This window comes from Ambystoma mexicanum, chromosome 1q (genome assembly GCF_040938575.1).
Source record: "Ambystoma mexicanum isolate Mex_15411 chromosome 1q, UKY_AmexF1_1, whole genome shotgun sequence".
Classification (NCBI taxonomy): Eukaryota; Metazoa; Chordata; class Amphibia; order Caudata; family Ambystomatidae; genus Ambystoma; species Ambystoma mexicanum.
This window is the reverse complement of record NC_090922.1, coordinates 330,023,998-330,046,597: the sequence shown is the minus strand read 5'-3', so window position 1 is coordinate 330,046,597 and position 22,600 is coordinate 330,023,998.

Here is a 22,600-nt window from a genome sequence, read left to right as displayed (position 1 = left end):
CACTACATGTTGAGGAAGAAGAGCTTCTGTAATGAGGAACTCGACATTCTCGTGGACTACGTGTTGGAGCGGGCAGGGAGCACACATATGCTCAGCGTATGGCCCACTGGCAGGCCGTCACAGATCGTATAAACGCCATGGGCCATGAGAGGCGGACAGCTTGGGAGGTGGTCAAGCATTGGAATGAACTCCAACACAGAGCCATGGATAAGTTGGGTGCCACCTACGCCTCTACTCTGGTGACTGGAGGTCAGACACAAAAGAGGACGAGGAACTCACTCTACATGAGGAGATTGTCAGTGATCTCAATGATGTGGAGCAGATCCAAGGCGTGGGAGACCTGCCGATTTATGATGAATCATCCGGTGAGTGGTGATGCATGTGTCTGGGACATGTGTATGTTGTTTGGGTGAAGTGTAAGGATTGTTTTGCAGTGATTTACACATGTTCATGAGTTGACCGTGTCATGGTGAACTGGTATGTGCTTGTTGACATACAGTCTGCATACGGACAATGTGCTGCACACTGGCTCAATCCTCATCACCACTCCTGATCACTCTTTCCATTTCACTCTCTCTCTAGCCTCTCTTGGCCCTCTTCCAGCTACAACCTGTTATGGTGTATTGCCTGTGATGATCTTCCTGTGCACACTCACATCCTCTTCTGTGAGAGGTCACCCTGACAGTTGTACCTCCCCAGAGGTATCCTACCTTTCAGCTCATTCCCCCAGCAGCTCACTGTCTCCAGGGACTGGTAATTCATATGCTGGCCTACTGCGACAGACTATACAAATATTTCAGTGCTTTTACTCTCTTCCCTCTGCAACTCATCCAGGACTGGGCTGTGTGAATGGTCCTTTTGTTTGGGGCTAGTTATCTCCCTAGGACTGTGATGATGGCACTGGATCCCAGACACAACCCGCACTTGAAGGGTATTTGCTGGATCCCTACAACACACTGATGACACAACACCTGATTCATGCACTTTCCCTTAAACTGCCATCAGCCCACAACTTTGCATTTCCTGATTATGTCGTTTTATTGTACGTTGAGCACGTTCCCATGTACTGCAATGGCCCCTCACAGTTCCAAACTCAGGTCTCACCTTCTACATGCCTAACCCCTTGCATTCTGTCAATGTGACCTGGACTCATGGAATCAGTATGCCTGCCTTCACTCTGTCCCACCACCCTAGCATCGTAGCACTGTGTGACACTTGTGTTTTTCGTAATTGGTATTTCCATGTCATGTCTTAAGCATTGTAAATGGTCAGGGACAGTAGGCATCAACTTCCATGTCATGCTGTTTGACGGTTCAGGCATGGCCATGCTAGTGGCATCTGTGTGTGTGCATCAGTGATGCTGGTGACTCAACTATGCCAGTCTGGTGCTTGTGTGTGAAGCAGGTGCTATGCTCCATGCACTACATGTGGTGTTGTGCCCTTTGACACACATCCATGTCTACTTTCATGATACCCTTGCCTTCCAATGACACTGCATATGTGCCAGAGTTTGTGACCTCACTGACATAGCAGGTTGATGTAAAGCATGACTACATTGTGAAACCTATCTGTGTGGGCTATGCTATTTAAACGTGTCTTCATGTATTTTTCTGACCTTCTGCAGGTGATGAGCCACTTAATGCAGAGGAGGATGTGGAGGAGGTGCAGGAGAGTGGGCCACAACCAGGCACCAGTGGAGAACATGGTGTAGTAGCCCATGAAGATCCACTGGTGCTACAGTTTATCCTGGCCATTACTCACTCTGACTCTACCTCTGAGGAAGTCTATGGCTCTGGTGTTGAATCGGACATGGATTTGTTGGATCTGTGACAGGTGAGTGAATCAATTGTGGGTGCTGGCCCATCCCAAACATGTGTAGTGGGGGAAGACCCCTCACAAGGCCAGTTAGTGTTGGAACATCGGTCTGTGGTGGTTATGGGTGCAAGGCAACGCTCCACAGTATTGGCTCCTGTTCCTGGGACAGCTGTTCAAGGCAGGGATGCAGTCCTGCAGCCACAGACAGCACCAGCACATCAAGGGCCAGGCTTCCTTGGGACAAGCCGGCGTGGGGCATGTCAACGTGGTGGCCGTGTGCCAACAGGCGATAATGTGTGGGAGCAGTCCATGTATTCTGTTGCACAACAGCAGCGGGAGATCTTGGCTCATGGCCCGTCTCCATTGTTGTTGGCCTTCCTGCTGTATCAGCTTCAATGCCACCTTTAGTTGGCAGGCCAACACTACTAATGGAAGGGTGCCATGTGGTAGTTAGGGCACATTGAGGCACTTGTGGTGTTCTGATTGGTGACTGTCAGACATATTCACTGTTGTGTCCTGTTTTTGGGGTATGTCTATGTCATACTGGCCAATTGAGGTACCTGTGTACATGATTGTTTTGATTTGTCATTTCAGTACTTGTTCAGTTTATCGTTGGGTGCTTTGTGACAGTACTGTTATGCTTTGGGCATTTATGTGTCACTGTTGATGTTGCTTGGCATGGCATGCCAAACAGGTGACATGTAGTTTGGGAGGCTTTAGGTGACATGCCGTCATTTGGATGTGTATTTTTGCATGGGGTTGGTGGCATACTGCATCATCCATGTGTGCCTTTTGTGCACACAAGATTGGTTTTGTTTTAATTGTAAGGGATGCACACAATGTAGCACTTCCAAGGACAGATTCTCAGGGAGGTAAGGTTGTGACAGATGATTGTCCTTTTGTCATCATCGATTGTCACCTGGAATGTGCCAGGCCTGTGTGCACATTGCAGGGGTTGGATTTTAGGTGAAAAATGGTGCCACAAGCTGGGTACGGGCTGCCCCATCACATGCTCTTTCCCCTCCCATGTGCAGTGGCCAAGCATGTGGTTGGGGATGTGGGGGCACCACCATGTCCACCGGTACACCCCGCCGTGTTGCAGCATTGTGCAGGACATATGCTGCCACAATGATCCTGTTCACTACTGGTGGTGCATATAGTAGCTCTCCACCAGAGTGGTCAAGCGAGAGGAAGTGTGACTTTAGCACTCTGAATGTGCGCTCCACTATGCCCCTAGTTGCAATATGGGCCGCATTGTATCTTACCTGGTGTGGTGTGGTGGGGTTCCGTATTGGCGTCATCATGTAGGTGCTCAGTGGGTAGGCACTGTCCCCTGTGGAGGTGAGATGGCTTGTCAGTGGTGTGGTATAGTCTGTGTGAGACATGCATGCATTTGCAGGGCCATTTGTACTCACCAATGAGCCATGTGTTTCTATGCCTCCGAGCTTCCAGGGCCCGGTGTAGGGGTGAGATACCGTATATGAAACTATCGTGGGTGGAACCTGGATAGTCAGCATACACAGTGTAATGATTCCCTTGGCATCACATACAACTTGGACAATGAGGGAATGCAAGTGCAATTTCGATAGATGTGCTCAGTGGCCCTAGGTGGACGTAGGGCCACATCTGTGCAATCAATGGCACCTGGTGTAGGCAGCGTGACTGCGTGGCCTGTGAAATGCCCCCGACATTGGCACTGAAATGCAGTACACTGAGCACCTTTTCCAAGGGGCTCAGTGCTTGGCAGCACAGGGTGGGTGATGTGAGGTCATCTTCCTACTCCCTGACCAGGTCTAGAATGATATGAGGTGGGAACCTATACCTGCAATAGACCTGGTCATCAGGCACCCCAAAAAGGCTGGTCCTGTGTAACAAAATGCAGGCCCTGGCTATACTCCTCCTCCTGTGGTGTCCCACGATCATTGCGGCGAGGAATGGCACATTAATCGGAGCTGTATACGCGCATTTGTGTTTTGCGTGTCTATTTATATTTTTGTTTATTGTTTGTTTGTTTGTTTATTGATTTGATAATGCACACCAAACCCTTAGGTAGCTGGGTTCAGCAATACAAGAAGTCTCGAAGCTTAGTTACAGTGCTTATCGCAGGCAGGTACATGCGTGTGCATACAAACATACAATATAGTGAATAAATGTGCATGTCAGGGAGCATAAAAGATATAGATATACATATATGCATGACAATACAGTGCTTAACATTGCGTATACTTTGAGGGGAAGCCTGCAGCCAGGGAATGCATAGTCAGGTGCAGTGGTCACAGTAGTAGTGTCAGGTGCAGTAGGTGCAGTGGTTGCTGTGGTTGTGTCCAGTGGGTCAAGTAGCAGTGGGGAAGGGTAGAAGCGGTTATGAGTTGTTAATGCGAAGCCATTTGATTGCATTATGTCTAAATTTGGCATAAGGTTGTGGTAGTCTGAGGTCAAGTGGGAACGTGTTCCACGATTGCGCAGCTTTAACTGGGTAACTAGTTCCTCCGGCTGTGGACCGTTTAAATCTAGGAATCTCAAGCATAGATGTATTGGCAGATCTCGTGGTTCGGGTGGTTGTTCTCCTAGAGATTTATTCCAACAAGTAGGGAGGTGCTAGATTGTTTAGACATTTGGAGGTGAGAGAGACTGTTTTTAGGAAGATTCTGTCCTTTATTTTTAACCAATGAGTCTCTTTCCTGAATTAGTGATGTGCTCTCTGTAGGGGATATTCAGCACTGCTCTCAAGGCATTGGTTTGCAAGCTTTGAAGTTTGTCTGTGGCATACTTGTTGGCTCCTGAGTAGAGGGATTTGCAATAGTCTAATCTGGACATTATGAGATCATTGGCCAGGGTAATGCAGCTGGCACTGGAGAGGAATGGTCTGGAGGCTCGGATGAGTTTGCAAGTATAGGCTGGTGTGGAGGGAAGGAAATTGACTTGCTTCTTGAGGGTGAGAGAGGAATCCAGGTGGAATCCTAAGGTTTGTACCACAGGCATCACCTTGATGATATTATTATCATTGTTGAAGGATGCGTAGTTTGGGGTTAGTTTTTTTAGATTGGTGTCAGAGCCGAGGATCAGTATCTCAGTTTTATCATCATTCAGGCAGAGGCCATGAGACGCCATCCATGCCTGAATGAGGATATATATCTTATTCACCAAGGCCGAGTCCGCTACGAAGTTGCCCAAAAGAGGTATGAGGATCTGGGTGTCATCTGCATAGTTAGTGTAGGTGACTCCCAGTCTGTCCAACTTGTCGAACAACGGCTTGGTGAAATGTTGTACATAGTGGGTGAGACACAGGACCCCTGTGGGACTCTGCATGTTATTTGTATGGGATCAGCGGAGGCTGAGGTGCAGAAAACTCTCATGGTGCGGTTAGCTAGAAAGGATTGGACCCAGGCTATAGCTTCCTCTGTGAAGTTGGCAGCAAGTCTGAGATGGCTGCATAAGACTGCATGATCAACCAAGTCGAAGGCTGCCAACAAGTCCAGTAGGAGTAGTAAAGCTGTTTTCCGCTATCCTTTAACTCCTCGATTTGTGTCTTGAGGTCTAGCAAGGCTGTTTCAGTGCCATGGAGGAGGCGGAAGCCCGATTGCGGAGAGCCTAGCAGGTGATTGGCTTCCAGGTAGTCCTGAATTTGTAAGTAGGCATCTCTATCAATAATTTTAAGTAGGAAAGGCACGGTGGTACTAGGTCTGTAATTGGTTGGGATGGAAGGATCAAGGGTTTGTTTTTTAAGTAAGGGAAGGACCCAAGATTCTTTCAGATTTGTAGGTACTGTATTTGATTTAAAGGAAGAGTTTATGAGCTTTGAGATGAAGGGGGCTAGGTCCCTAGCTGCATCCTTTATTATTTGCACTGGGCAACTGTCGCCCTTACAGTTGGAGGGTTTGAGGCAGAGTATGACTTTTTCTGTATCAATAATTGAGATAGTCTTGAAGCTAAAGGGCGTAATAGTTCTGGTCTCAGTGTGCAGTGGTGGATGTTGATCAGAGAGGGGCAGTGTGGCCTTTTTGTTAGCAATTTTAAGTTGGAGAGTGGAGATTTTATTCGATAGGGTGTTTAGTATGTTAGTACACCATATATTGTCCTTGGGGACAGTGTCTACCGGTTGGATTGGGGATTCCATTTCCCAGAGGATGGAGAAGAGTTCCTTAGTGTTTGATTTGGCTTTTGTGATTATGTCGTTGAATACATTTTATTTGTGTTAATGATTTCTTTTCTATAGAGTTTGGATAGTTGGGTTAATTTGTCTTTGTTGTTGTCAGTAGGGGAGCTGCGCCAGATAGCTTGAAGCTTTCTTTTTTGTTTTCTGAGATCCTTGAGTTGGGGAGTGAACCAGGCATTCAAATGTGCTTGCCGCTTGCCTTTGCGCAGTTTAACTGGTGCGATAGTCTCTAGTGCTTTGGTCATGGCATTGTTGAAGGTATCTACTAGAGTGTCAGGATCGGCGTTGCTTTCCAGTCCAGTGATAGCGGGAAGGAGGAGGGGGATACATTTTTCCGCAGTAATGTCCTTGTTACATCTGGTAGGGAGGGGGATACCATACTGATGGTTTTAGGGCTAAGGAGATCAAGTGTAGCAGTGAAGGTTATTAAGTAGTGGTCCGTCCAGAGTTGCGGGACGGTGTCAGTGATGACAATATTGCAGTTAAGATCGGATACCCAGTCGAGAGTCCTGCCCTTAATGTGGGTGGGAGAGAGGACTTTTTGGGTAAGCCCATGATCTTTGAGTAGGGCTGCTATTGATTGGGCATGTTTGTTGTCTATATCATTAAAGCCATTATTAAAGTCACCCATCAACAGGGTTTGTGAGTGGTATTTAGTATTGTTAGCTATAAGACTAGTTAAGCCATCTTCGAAGGTTCCTAATGGGCCCGGGGGCCTGTATATCAGGTGGATAGTCAACTTGCGGTTTGTTTGTTTGTTTGTTTGTTTGTTTAGTATTTATTATGCGCACCGGACCCTGGGGTATAAGGGCGCAGAAAGTAAGAATATGTACAGCTTAGAGCATAAGTTACAGGTTACAGTTACAAGTTACAGAAATTACCAGTTACAGGTGCAAGTTTACAATACAAGTTTACAATCGTATGGTGCAGATGCTGTGTACCAAACAGGCGTAAGCATTATCATAGGTTCAATTAGCAGTTACTGTCGTTAGCCAGTTAATTACAATTTGCCTGAATTTGGAAAAAGAGTGTTCTAGCCTCGCGGTAGTGGGTAATTCGTTCCACAATTGAGCAGCTTTGACTGGGAAGCTAGCTCCGCCTATGGTGGTCAGTTTAAAGCGTGGTACTTGTAGGCGATTGGTGTAGGCAAGTCTGGTTTGTCTTGTGGGGTGTGATCTGGTGAATCTGTCCTTTAGGTATTGAGGGGCTTTGTTATGTAGAGATTTGTGTGTGAGAGATGCAGTTTTGAGTCTGATTTTCTCATGGGTGGAGAGCCATTTGTGTTTCCTTCTTATTGCTGTAATGTGTTCTCTCCTGGGGATGTTCAATGCCGCTCGGAGGGCCTTATTTTGCTGTATCTGGATTTTGTTGATGATGGATTTAGTGGCTCCTATGTATAGTGCGTTACAATAATCTAGTTTAGAGATGATAAGGGCTCTGGCTAGTGTTAGACAACTGTGCTGGGAGAGGAATTGTTTCCCTGCTCTAATGAGCTTACATGTGTAGGCTGTAGAGGAAGCTAGGGAGTTTACCTGTTTGGAGAATGATAAGGTAGAATCAAGGTAGATCCCTAATGTTTTAACTTCTTTTGCAACTTGTATGCAGTTCCCATCTATGATAAAGGAAGAGTAATTTGTGCTTAGTTTATTGATGAGGGGTGCGGTGCCTAGGATAAGAAGCTCAGTTTTATCATCGTTCAGGCATAGGCCATGGGTTGCCATCCATGCCTGAACGATGCTGTATATTTTGTTCACCATAACTAGATCTTTTTCGTAAACCCCTGTGAGTGGGAGGAGGATCTGGGTATCGTCAGCATAGTTAGTATACGTGATACCCAGATGGTCCAAATCATCAAACAGGGGCTTCGTGAATATGTTATATAGCGTTGGTGAAACGCATGATCCCTGTGGCACACCGCAGGTAATAGGGATGGGGTCTGCAGCTGCTGTAGGTGAGAAAACCCTCATGGTGCGGTTACTAAGGAAGGATTGTATCCATGCTATAGCCTCAGTGGAGAAGTGTGCTGCTGAATCTAGGTGGTTACATAGGACTTTATGGTCCACTAAATCAAAAGCGGCCGATAGGTCTAGTAGCAGGAGGAGTGCTAGCAGCAGTTTAGCTGTGAGTATTTCACAGGATGAGCAATATATATGAAGAAATGACTGTCCTCTATGCACCCCACTTCTTGTTCTGAAAATATCCTTCCTCCGAAGCTGATTCTTCAACATAGAGATCTTTTTGCCCCTTTCCTGACCCATAACAAACTGCCAGTTTGTAATTAAGATCCTTGACAATCTGGCTTGTGTGCAGTTTGAAGCATTTGTAGAAAAATATAACATTCTGCATGATAGACAATCAGGCTTTCAATCTCAGTACAGTACCAAGACAGCCTTGCTAGATCTTCAGTCACATATGTTGGGTTTGATGGAAAGGGGTAAAGTAGGTCTATTGGTTCTCTTGGACCTATCTGCAGCGTTCAACTTGGTGGACCACCAACGCCTCCTGCACTGCCTAAGTCATCTCGGTCTATGTTCAGATGGGGCGGTTGGTTGGGTCCACTCTTTCTTATCCGGACGTGGATATAAATCCAGTATGGAACTTGTGCTTCTCCATCAATACCTTTCTGATGTGGTGTTCCCAGAGGGCCCGCCTCTCCCTGATTTTGTTCAATCTTTACATAATGTCATTGTGTTCTCTTTTGAATGACTTAGGTGTGTTTTTGACTAACCATGCTGATGACACCCAGCTCGTTTTCGAGTCTTCTGGGAATCATTCAATTGACAACACTTTCCTTGTTTTTATTTACCAACAGATTTAACTGTGGATGTCATCCAACAGGCTATGTTTGAATGGCAAACAAAACTGAGATTCTTACCTTCAGCTCTAGACAGGTCCGAACAAAGTTAAGTCCATCCTTTAAGTGTTTCTCAATCTGTGATAACATTCCTGTTCAAATCAAGGTAAAGACTCAGGGCATCCAGGTGGAGGCCAGCTTGAACTCTGAGGCTCATGTCAATCTGTTGAGCAAAAACTGTAATTACCATCTTCATCTCCTGAGAAATATTCACCCTTACATCTCCGAAGACAATAGTGCCACCATAGCTCGAGCTACCATCATTGCTCGGCACGACGATTGTAATGCCCTGCTGATTGGCGCGTCTAGCACCACTATCAAAAAATGACAGATTCTGGAAATCGACACAGTATGCATTGTTAAAAATATTTCCAGGTGTAGCCATATCTCTAAACACCACCCAAATATTCACTGGCTCCCCATCAAGAAGAGAATTATGTCCAGAAGGGAACGTTGGTGCACAAATACTATTTAGGTCAAGCCCCCACCTACTTGAAGACCTCTATTCCACAGTGCTGTCCTACTAGAACCCTTGACTCCTCTAACAAAAGGCAGATTAGCTGCCCAGAGCATAAACGTGCAAACAGACTGGGAAGATATTTCCCTGTTAAGGCAGTGACTTTTTGGAACTCACTTCCTATCGCCCTACAGTTTGAAGCCATCCTTGCTAAATTCAGGAAATCTCTGAAAATTCATCTGTTCAAATGAATTCTTCCAGCCTAATCTAGTTGCCCTTCTGTCCTGTTTTCTTGATGGTTGTCCTAATGTGTTTATGTTATGGTGCCCTCATGCCTGTGGGCTTTCAACGCCTAATAACTAACTATATAAATAAATAAATATATTTTTGCCAGCTGTGTTCAAATTTATCTATTTTTGTAACATAAAAGGTGACCCATAAAAGGGCCGCTTTGGAGGATGGAAAGAAGGGGTGGAATAGGTGAGGAAAATACATAAGGATGAAACATATGACAAAGGGAATTAAAATAAAATCCAACACCTGTTATTTGTGTTAGTTTTTTTAGAAAAAAAAGGTGGAAACAAAATTTACACTTAAAAGAATACTATGCATGACAGGTAATCTAATGTTCAGCGAATAACTTCAGCCATTGCTTAATTTTGGCATCTCCCTTGACTACTCATTTGCAGCATCCTTTAAACATGATTTGCATCCTGGAGTGGTCGGGTGTCAGTAACAGAGGAGTCAGTGCAGTGCATACCAATTCTGATGCAGAGGCTTAATTTCCACTTGCCGTTGTTGATGTACTGGTGGATGGAGGTTCTGCAGGTGGTGCTGATCTTCGTCTATGCAAGGAACGGTCCCCATGCATTTTTCTTTGTGGTGTTCATGGGCTTTACGATATTCATCATTGATATCCTCCCAGAGGACTCTCACCAGATGGTTGATCATTATCGATGTTCCTAGACTTTAGGACATGATATCGGAAGGCCCACGGCGTATAGTCTTATTGCAGAAGGTGTACAGTACCTACTCTGCCTCTTTCCTGGAGCAATGTTCCTTCACTTTAAAGAGGCGCCAACTGTCTGCAGTTTTCTTCATCCCTGTGTGCTTCTTCCTTGGTGGCGAAGTATTGTCGACCTGAATGATGACAACATCCTCAATGCTCCTACTGCCGTGGTCAGACATGTTGGAATGTCCAACCGGGGAGGAAAATATAAAAGATTAATAATGACAACACGAAAAAGTCAATGCTGCAGAAAATGAAAAGGTTAAAAAAGAAAAAATAAGTAAAAAAAATAGACAAACTAAACAAATCACAAGACAAAGGAAAGTTGGATTTTGGGAAAACTGGTTAAAAAGGATGAAAAGTTTAAGGGGTACAGTGCCAAAAGTGCTTGCAGTTACTCAGAAACACTTCCACGAAGCAAGTACAGACAGCAATGATTATTGTAAAGTTATTTTTGTGTGGGTGTGGTGACCATTTGTGGCTAAAAACTGTTGCACAATCTGATTGGACAGTCTTGTATGCACAGATGGCGTCAAACAGAGTGGGCGTAGCCTCATCGATACAGTGGGTGATTGGAAGGTTCATTGACGGGTATAAAAGTCACGTTTAGGCATGGAGCCGGAGCCGGTGTTATGATTGGCTGGTGAATTTTGCCAGAAGAGGCATAGCCATGTTACAGGGGCTCGACGTCCCATTGGCTTATTTTGTACCCGCGTGTTACATCAAACGGCATGAGCAGACTCGCGTCAATACTTCCAAATGTGTGATTGGACCTTCTGTTGGCGCGTATAACATGTAGGCGCAGAACCGCAGCACGTGTTACCATTGGCTAGGGTATTAGGCTAAGGTATTAGGTCCATAGATGCGTAGCCGTGTTGAAGGATGTTGACGTGCTGTTTGCTCATTTTGCACAAGTGGGTTAACCCCTAAACCCAGTCATTGCTGTATCTAGCTGCACATATATCGTTGGTCGACACGGCTATAATATTATTTTTTTTAAAATATAGAAATATATCTACATATACATGGCCAGTAGTCTTGTAAATAATTATTTTAAAATATATTGACACTTACTGTAACACTTAAATAACTATTCATGAACAGTACATATACATGTAAATACTTTAAAAAGTTAAGTACATATGCAAACCCATTTTTTGTAACAACACGTTTATTTGGGGGGAATGTAGTTGTAGTAGTTTTTTTATTTTACTTTCTAGACATAATACAGTGTTTTGATTGGCTGAATTTTCTGTGTTATTAAAGTAAATTATATATGGAATAAAAAAAATCCTTGAAATTTAAGGAAAACACTTTAGTAGCAGGGATGTTAAGTATAGCAATACATTGTAACAAAACCCTTGAAAATCAAGGAAAAAACATCAGTTGCAAGGACGTTAAGGTGAGAACTTAATGCAACACTACCCTGGAAATTCAGTTAAAGCCACCTTAACTTCACGTCCCCTGTTGTGCACACTATGACCACAACAATGACATCACATTCAGTGACCTGGTAGGTATTAGAGAGTCTTTTTTACTTTGGATGCGTGTTTTCTGACTTTTGATTATGTGAGACTTTGGAGAAAGATAGGAGAAATATGAATAAAAAGAAGCAATTGCAGTCTAATTTTAGATGCGCCATACAATGGGCCTCATTACAAGTTTGGCGGTAACCTTGCCGGTAAAACCGGCAGGCTGCCACCCAACTTGCACATTTTTCCGGCCCCTTGCAATGGGGAAATACAGGGCCATTACATTCCTGACCGACCCAGGGGCCGGAAACTTTTACTCCCCATTCCCATTTGAGCCTGATAGGGCTCAATGGGAATGGGGAGGACGGTAGCATAGCACCTTTCAGAATGGTGCCGGTGCTACTGGCAGTGTCTGCTCACGGGTGCTGGTACGCCCTCAGGTCCGACCTGACGGGCGGGAAGGCACCCACGAGCAGAACTCGTAGTTTTCTGGTCTGGTGACAATGGTACCAGCAAGCTTGCCGGTACCATTGTTACCGACCCGGCAAACTTGTAATATGGCCCAATGTATTTTAAATTGTGTATTTTTCACTTATGGTATTATGTTGTGTGGGTCTGCAATGTTTGCCTATCTAGTTTACTGTCATGTATTTATTTCATGATTCTTGTTTTTTAGTTACTTTAGATCAGTACATGAGTAGTGTCGTTCTGTATTTATCATTTAAGTTGGATTGTAGTATAAAACTTGAAGTCAGTTCCCCCTTTAACTGACTTTTTTTAGCCGTGGCTATCGTAAAAGTCAATGAACTGATACTGCTGGTATAATATAAAATGTTTATTGTATTTATGTATTTATGTATGTTGAGTTTTCCTTAAAAGCACTTTTTTGGGGTACACTGAGTGCAGAACTAGCATATCAGTAGTACTGTTTTGATGTTATGAAGGAACAGTGCATTTCCTTCATTGGTGAGGTGTACCCCATCATGTCTTTAGAAATTGGCCATGTAGAACTGGATGTTGTTTTTTGCAATCCATAATAGGTTCTTGTCTGTCATGAATGCTGAAACTGCTTTATTAACATTTCTCTGTGATTTCTCAATTTTACCATTAAATCTGGTGATCCATTTCCATTTTTGCCTCTGAGTGAGATTGGAAAAGATAAAGATGGTGTGAGGAAATAGTTCCATTAGTTTTCCCATGTCTTGTTTCATCATTTTTGTTTTTAATAACATATTTTATTGGTTAATTTTTAAACATACATACAACAGTTTCCCCCCCACCCTCCATCCCCCGGTCACCGGGTTGGTCCACCAATCTGCTCGTGTCTTGCCACTCAATGCGCCACTTTCCAGTAAAATGTTACTTGCCGAGTTCCGTGTAGCGCTCCTGCGCTTTCTCCCCCCATCTTTCTCCCCTTTGCTGGCAGTCCTCAGGTCATACGTGTTTCCCACTTACCCCAAATTTTTGTGGTCTTTGCTGGGCACCCCCGTGCTGTGTATATTCTGTGTTCTTTCGCCACGCAGATGTCCATTTCGTTTGACCATTGGGCCACTGTCAGGCACCCCGGGGCTCCCCATTTCTGCGCTATGTCACGCTTTACCAGGCCCATTGCTATGGAGAGGAAAATACCCTCCAATTTGTTTGAGGTGTTCTCATCTGGGCCCCCCAGTAACATTAGTGCAGGCTGTAATGCTATCGTGCAACCCAGCGTCCTTCCTAATATTTGAGAGCATTGTGTCCAGAAGGTCTTGATTTTGGGTCATTCCCAGAGGAGATTGATGAATGTACCCTCCTCCCCCCGGCATCTCAAGCAGTTGGGGTCAGTTGCCCTTCCCCAACCGAAAAAGGCTACACAGGGGTAGTATACCCTATGGAGTATCTTGAGCTGAATCAGTCTTATTCTGGAGTCTATTGCAATTTCGCGTGGGTGCATGAGAACCTGAAGCCAGTCCTCAGGTTCAATGGCCTCAACATCCCGTTCCCATCTGGCTTTGAGGCTGACCTGTTCTGGGGTAGTGAATGCATTAATAGCTTTACATAGGATAGTTGTTACCTTGGTGGGGATGTGTTGTGTGAGTAGGTTGCATTCCAGGGGTCTGTAATATGGTGCATCGGTAAGTGCTTGCCTATGACCATTGAGGGTGTGCGTTAATTGTGTATAATGATAGTTGTCTGCTGCTGGGATTCCAAATTTCTGCTGGAGTATTTCAAATGGGAGGATGGAGCCATCGGTAACAATATCTCCTATCGTGGTTATCCCCGCCCTCACCCACCGGGTTCATGCGGTCAGTTTTTGCACCTCTGACAACAAGTGGTTGTTCCACAGCGGTTGTGCCGTGGTGATCCTGTTCCCCCAACCTATGTGCATGTGATCCTGCCTCCAGATGGTCGCGATGTGGGTCGACATCGTTTGTGCTGGGGGTCTGGCTAGACTCTGGTATATTGTTTCGAGTGGTGGGGTGTCCTGAATAATAGGTAGTTCCGCTCTATTATGTGGAAGTTCGCGATCCCCGTGGAGGGGGTCATTGACTACATTTAATTGGCTGGCCCAGTAGTAGGACCTGAGGTGTGGGACTCCAATACCCCCCTCCCAGATAGAATTGTTGCAACGTGGTCAGCGCAATTCGGGGCTGTCCTCCCTTCCATATCAGTTTCCTAAGGAGGCGCTCCACCTGGATGAATTCCGAATTTGGTATAGCCAGTGGGGCATTTTGCAGTATGTAAAGGAAATGTGGAAGTGCCATCATCTTAAAGAGAGCCGCTCTGTCCATAAGCGTGAGGGGCAGGAGCATCCAGTGTTGTACATCCCCAGCAAAGCGGTCAATTAGTGGGTGCAGGTTGTGAAGCACATAGTCTGATAGAGCCCCCGATACCCATATGCCCAAGTAGCAGAAGCCCTCCCTCACTACTTGGTATGGGGTGTCCCGAGGGATTGCTAGGTCGCCACCTCTTACTGGGAAGAGGATTGACTTTCCCCAGTTTACTCTGAGGCCACTGAAGTCCCCATAGGTCTTTAGCATTTGGGTTATGATTTGACATGCGTGGACTGGGTTGCTTAAATAGAGTAATAGGTTGTCCGCGTAAAGGGACAGTTTGTCCTCTCGCCCATCTGGCCAGTTGAATCCGGACCATGTGGTGACCTGTCAGAGCCATCAGGCCAGTGACACTATTGCTAGGGCACAAAGGAGGGGGGAGAGAGGACAGCCCTGTCGGGTGCCTCTGCCCAGGGGGAAGGTCCCAGAGGTCCAGCTGTTCACCCTAACTGCGGCTAATGGGGCCTCGTATAAAAGTTGGACCCAGCTAAAAAAGATTTCACCGATGCCCATGCACCTCATTATTGCCCAGAAACTTGCCCATATCACTGAATCGAACGCTTTCTCGAAATCAATTGCGAATAGTGCAAGTGGAGTATTGAGAGTTGGGGCTCTTTCCAATAGAAGGTGAAATCGGCGTAAGTTCATTCTAGTCGATCTTTGCGGCATGAAGCCGCATTGACCTTGATGAACCAGTGAGGATATGACCAGTTGTAGCCTACTGGCCAGTACTTTAGCCAGGATTTTGGCTTCGCTATTAATAAGCTATATCGGTCTGTACGAGGTGCACTGGTCAGGGGGTTTGCCTTGTTTGGGAATGACAACAATGTTGGCCGTTCGTAGGTCTAGTGGAAGGGTGCCCTGTTCCCTGGCTGCAAGGAACAGGTCACAGAGGGGGGCGGCCATCTTGTTGCTGCCCAGCTTCTTCCAGGTCTTGGCCGGGAAACCATTTGGGCCTGGTGTTTTCCCGGATTGTAGCTGGGTCATAGCCTCCGCTATTTCAGCTTCGTCCAATTCCCCATCTAGGTGTGTTCTCTGCACTTCCGATAATTGTGGGAGCACAATCTCATCTAGGAGGGATGAGTCTATAGGGGCCATTGGGGCGGCATAGAGCGTGGCATAGACGTTGGCGAATGCCTCCGCTATCTCTGGGTCTGTTTGGGCAGGCTCATTTTGGCTGCCAATAACCTGTCTGACGTCTATGTGCCCTTCCTCAGGTCGTTCCAGCCACGCCAATAGTTTGTCCGCTTTGTCGCCCTGCTCATAAATTCTGGTCTTTGATTCCCTGTGCGCCTGTCTTGCGTTATCTAACGCCGTATTATGGAGGGCTGCTCTCGCTTTCAAGAGGGAGCGATGTGTTTCTGGGGTAGCGTCGGAGATGTATCTGATTTCCCATTTCTCAACCTCATCCTCCGCCTCTGTCACTTTCCTATGGTGTTCTCTCCTTTTATTGCACGTCCAGGCCATCATTTCGTCTCTAAGTACTGCCTTATGGGCCTCCCATAGTGTCACTGGGTCCTCTACCGAGCCTGTGTTTAATTCTAAGAATTAGTTAGATTTTTCTGTGATGTGTTTCACGAACTTGGGAGGCCCAGGTAGTAATTATCTAGCCGCCATGTTTTAGGCGGTAGGGGATGTTCCGTACGGAGCGTCACCTCCAAGGGAGAGTGATCTGATATGCCACAGGGAAGGAGTTCAGCCGTTCTTACCCTATATGCTTGGGGGTTGGGAGCAAGAAGTAATCTAGTCTGGATAAGGATGCGTGGGCACCCGAGTGAAAGGGGAAACCTTGGTCTGTAGGGTGGAGTTCTCTCCACACATCGTTCAAAGCAATCGCTGACGCAAAGATCGCCAGCCTCGTGGGCCGATTTGGGTTCCGGTTGCGGATGTGGGACCGGTCTAGGTTGTTGCACATAACATCGTTAAAATCCCCTCCCAAGATCCATACATCCAATTGTTGTTGCGCCATCAAGGCTGTCGCCTCCCTCAGGAGACCCTCCCGCAACCCCGGTGGGGACTATATCGCCAGAATGGCCACTGTCTCCCCCCAGAGTGTGCCCCGGAGCATCACGAAATGGCCACAAGGGTCCTGCGCCACAGCAGATAGTTCAAAAGGGAGTCGCTTATGAAGGAGGATCAGGACACCCCGGGATCCCATTGTGTACCCCGCGTGGTAGGCTAGTCGATAGTTCTGCAGAAGAATTGGCATGTGGAGCCCGCTAAGTGGGTCTCGGTTAGGAGGGCTATGTCAGGAGAACATCTATTAAGGAATTGCATGATCAGCCGTCGTTTTATACTTGTGCCCATGCCATTTACATTCCAGGTAAGGATTTTAAGGGACCTCTGGCATTCGTTGGGTATCATTGGGGCTTGTGTTCTCCCGTTAATGGAATCTTCGTGGTGCTGTGTGGCCATTACTGTCTAAGAATCTGGGATGTTGTGCCTGATAGGTGCGTGGTGCATTTGGCCGTTGGGACACAGCGTTCGCGCTTGGTGGGGGCATGGGCAGCGAGCACGGTATGTTTGGTGGCATCTTGATAGACATTGGCATGGTGTGACCTCCCGGAAAAAACTAACATAAAACACTCCCCACCCTCCCCATACTCCTCCCCAACATGAAGTATCTGTCGCCCAAAATCTATTGGCGTTTAAAACTATATCGCCAGATTAACTAATATGAACTGTTTCCCCCTTTCCCACTGACTTACTACTCATTTGTGGGTTTGGTGTCTCGAGTCAGGGATGTGGCGTCCGCTGATGGCATGGTGTGATAATGGCAACCACATGTGACTCATATGATCCTTTATACAGGAGTAAAGACAACTCACTGCTACAGTCTCTTCAGGAGGAGTGTTGCATTACAGTTGATTGCCAGGAGAAGGGTTGGTTCTTGAGTCCATTAGTGGTTCAGACTGCTCCCGCGTCTGTCTGGTGTTTCATGTTTAGGCCGTGCTAGGGATTGGGGTCTCCGTCTGGCTCAATTGGGATCTCAGGTATAGGTTGCTGGGCTGGTCTTTCTTCCTGCGGTCGGGGTCTTGATCTACCCCTGCAGCGTTGATCTTATCTGGTCCAGTCGCCTCCGATGTGGGTCTACGCCCATCTCCAGGCCTCACGTGGGTCGGTGAAGTGTACAGTTTTGCCTTCATGTTGGATTTTCAACTGGGCTGGGAACAGCAGCCTGTATCTCACGTTCATAGAGTGAAGCTTCCTTTTTAGGTGCTCAAAGGATTGTCTGGCTTTCTGGACTTCGCGTGTATAGTCTGGAAAGAAAGCAATTCTGGCTCTGTTAAATGTCATTGACCCTTTTGTTCGGACCATTTGTGGTTTGGCATCTCTGTCACGATAATTAAGAAGCCTCTCAATGATTGTTCTCAGGGGTGCACCCGGGGCCGGGCGACCTGCGGGCATGCGGTGTGCACGTTCCACGTTCCATTGCCAGGAGAAGGGTTGGTTCTTGAGTCCATTAGTGGTTCAGACTGCTCCCGCGTCTGTCCGGTGTTTCCTGTTTAGGCCGTGCTAGGGATTGGGGTCTCCGTCTGGCTCAATTGGGATCTCAGGTATAGGTTGCTGGGCTGGTCTTTCTTCCTGCGGTCGGGGCCTTGATCTACCCCTGCAGCGTTGATCTTATCTGGTCCAGTGGCCTCCGATGTGGGTCTACGCCCATCTCCAGGCCTCACGTGGGTCGGTGAAGTGTACAGTTTTGCCTTCATGTTGGATTTTCAACTGGGCTGGGAACAGCAGCCTGTATCTCACGTTCATAGAGTGAAGCTTCCTTTTTAGGTGCTCAAAGGATTGTCTAGCTTTCTGGACTTCGCTGTATAGTCTGGAAAGAAAGCAATTCTGGCTCTGTTAAATGTCATTGACCCTTTTGTTCGGACCATTTGTGGTTTGGCATCTCTGTCACGATAATTAAGAAGCCTCTCAATGATTGTTCTCAGGGGTGCACCCGGGGCCGGGCGACCTGCGGGCATGCGGTGTGCAAGTTCCACTGAGAAAAAGTTCGAGAAGGTCTTTGGCGCTAAGAGGTCCGCCAGCCATTCTTCCAGAAAGAGTTCCACACTGGGTCCCTCCGTGCGTTCCAGCAGTCCCAGGATCCGAATATTATTGCGGCGGGATCTGCCCTCTCCCTCGTCGACTCAGGCTTCCAGAGTTTTCAGTTGGGTTAATGCTTGTGTAAGCTGTTGGTGCACCCCACCGAGGTCATCCTCCATGCCAGAAATTCGTTGTTCCACCTCCCCGGTCCGAGACGAGAGTTTCGGGAGGTCATGGCGGAGGAAGGAGACCTCCGTGAAGATAGTGCCCATTTTCTGTTCCACCGAGGAGCGCGAGCTGGCGATGGCGGCCATTACATCTTTTAGCGTCTTGTTTCATCATTAAAGTAAGGGTCACCCCTCGTACATTTCCCAAATCATTGCCTCCACAATGAATTAGTATGTCTGGGTGCTCTGTACTTCTCAGACTTAACAATTTTGGTAGAGCCTGGAAACAACGCATTCCCCACAATCCAAACCATTGAACTGTAAAATCTTTTAAAGGTAGGTCCATGTTAATATTTAGTTTCTCACAAAAAGCCAGCAAACAAAACAGTCAACTGTCTCCAATCAGCCACACAGTTTTCACACTAGCCTTGATATCTGCAGTATTTCTCAGTTTCCAGGAAAATTATACCTGGTTTGAATTTTTAGTAGTAATGTGCAAGTTGGGTGGCAGCCTGCCGGTTTTACCGGCAAGGTTACCGCCAAACTTGTAATGAGGCCCATTGTATGGCGCATCTAAAATTAGACTATAATTGCTCCTTTTTATTCATATTTCTTCTATCTTTCTCCAAAGTCTCACATAATCAAAAGTCAGAAAACACGCATCCAAAGTAAAAAAGACTCTCTAATACCTACCAGGTCACTGAATGTGATGTCATTGTTGTGGTCATAGTGTGCACAACAGGGGACGTGAAGTTAAGGTGGCTTTAACTGAATTTCCTGGGTAGTGTTGCATTAAGTTCTCACCTTAACGTCCTTGTAACTGATGTTTTTTCCTTGATTTTCAAGGGTTTTGTTACAATGTATTGCTCTCCTTAACATCCCTGCTACTAAAGTGTTTTCCTTAAATTTCAAGGATTTTTTTATTCCATATATAATTTACTTTAATAACACAGAAAATTCAGCCAATCAAAACACTGTATTATGTCTAGAAAGTAAAATAAAAAAAACTACTACAACTACATTCCCCCCAAATAAACTTGTTGTTACAAAAAATGGGTTTGCATATGTACTTAACTTTTTAAAGTATTTACATGTATATGTACTGTTCATGAATAGTTATTTAAGTGTTACAGTAAGTGTCAATATATTTTAAAATAATTATTTACAAGACTACTGCCATGTATATGTAGATATATATCTATATTTAAAAAAAAATAATATTATAGCCGTGTCGACCAACAATATTTGTGCGGTAAGATACAGCAATGTCTGGGGTTAGGGGTTAACCCACTTGTGCAAAATGAGCAAATAGCACGTCAACATCCTTCAACACGGCTACGCATCTACGGACCTAATACCCTAGCCTAATACCCTAGCCAATGGTAACACGTGCTGCGGTTCTGCGCCTACATGTTATACGCGCCAACAGACGATCCAATCACACATTTGGAAGTATTGACGCGAGTCTGCTCATGCCGTTTGATGTAACACATGGGTCCAAAATAAGCCAATGGGACATCGAGCCCCTGTAACATGGCTATGCCTCTTCTGGCAAAATTCACCAGCCAATCATAACACCGGCTCCGGCTCCATGCCTAAACGTGACTTTTATACCCGTCAATGAACCATCCAATCACCCACTGTATCGATGAGACTACGCCCACTCTGTTTGACGACATCTATGCATACAAGACTGTCCAATCAGATTGTGAAACAGTTTTTAGCCACAAATGGTCACCACACCCACACAAAAATAACATTACAATAATCATTGCTGTCTGTACTTGCTTCGTGGAAGTGTTTCTGAGTAACTGCAAGCACTTTTGGCACTGTACCCCTTAAACGTTTCATCCTTTCTACCCAGTTTTCCCAAAATCCAATTTTCCTTTGTCTTGTGATTTGTTTAGTTTGTCTATTTTTTTACTTATTTTTTCTTTTTTAACCTTTTCATTTTCTGCAGCATTGACTTTTTCGTGTTGTCATTATTATTCTTTTATATTTTCCTCCCCGGTTGGACATTCCAACATGTCTGACCACGGCAGTAGGAGCATTGAGGATGTTGTCATCATTCAGGTCGACAATACTTCGCCACCAAGGAAGAAGCACACAGGGATGAAGAAAACTGCAGACAGTTGGCGCTTCTTTAAAGTGAAGGAACATTGCTCCAGGAAAGAGGCAGAGTAGGTACTGTACACCTTCTGCAATAAGACTATACGCCGTGGGCCTTCCGATATCATGTCCTAAAGTCTAGGAACATCGATAATGATCAACCATCTGGTGAGAGTCCTCTGGGACGATGTCAATGATGAATATCGTAAAGCCCATGAACACCACAAAGAAAAATGCATGGGGACCGTTCCTTGCATAGACGAAGATCAGCACCACCTGCAGAACCTCCATCCATCAGTACATCAACAACGGCAAGTGGAAATTAAGCCTCTGCATCAGAATTGGTATGCACTGCACTGACTCCTCTGTTACTGACACCCGACCACTCCAGGATGCAAATCATGTTTAAAGGATGCTGCAAATGAGTAGTCAAGGGAGATGCCAAAATTAAGCAATGGCTGAAGTTATTCGCTGAACATCAGATTACCTGTCATGCATGGTATTCTTTTAAGTGTACATTTTGTTTCCACCTTTTTTTTCTAAAAAAACTAACACAAATAACACGTGTTGGATTTTATTTTAATTCCCTTTGTCATATGTTTCATCCTTATGTATTTTCCTCACCTATTCCACCCCTTCTTTCCATCCTCCAAAGTGGCCCTTTTATGGGTCATCTTTTATGTTACAAAAATAGATAAATTTGAACACAGCTGGCAAAAATATATTTATTTATTTATATAGTTAGTTATTAGGCGTTGAAAGCCCACAGGCATGAGGGCACCATAACATAAACACAGAAGGACAACCATCAAGAAAACAGGACAGAAGGGCAACTAGATTATGCTGGAAGAATTCATTTGAACAGATGAATTTTCAGAGATTTCCTGAAATTAGCAAGGATGGCTTCAAACTGTAGGGCGATAGGAAGTGAGTTCCAAAAAGTCACTGCCTTAACAGGGAAATATCTTCCCAGTCTGTTTGCACGTTTATGCTCCGGGCAGCTAATCTGCCTTTTGTTAGAGGAGTCAAGGGTTCTAGTAAGACAACACTGTGGAATAGAGGTCTTCAAGTAGGTGGGGGCTTGACCTAAATAGTATTTGTGCACCAAAGTTCCCTTCTGGACATAATTCTCTTCTTGATGGGGAGCCAGTGAATATTTGGGTGGTGTTTAGAGATATGGCTACACCTGGAAATATTTTTAACAATGCATACTGTGTCAATTTCCAGAATCTGTCATTTTTTGATAGTGGTGCTAGACGCGCCAATCAGCAGGGCATTACAATCGTCGTGCCGAGCAATGATGGTAGCTCGAGCTATGGTGGCACTATTGTCTTCGGAGATGTAAGGGTGAATATTTCTCAGGAGATGAAGATTGTAATTACAGTTTTTGCTCAACAGATTGACATGAGCCTCAGAGTTCAAGCTGGCCTCCACCTGGATGCCCTGAGTTTTTACCTTGATTTCAACAGGAATGTTATCACAGATTGAGAAACACTTAAAGGATGGACTTAACTTTGTTCGGACCTGTCTGGAGCTGAAGGTAAGAATCTCAGTTTTGTTTGCCATTCAAACATAGCCTGTTGGATGACATCCACAGTTAAATCTGTTGGTAAATAAAAACAAGGAAAGTGTTGTCAATTGAATGATTCCCAGAAGACTCGAAAACGAGCTGGGTGTCATCAGCATAGTTAGTCAAAAACACACCTAAGTCATTCA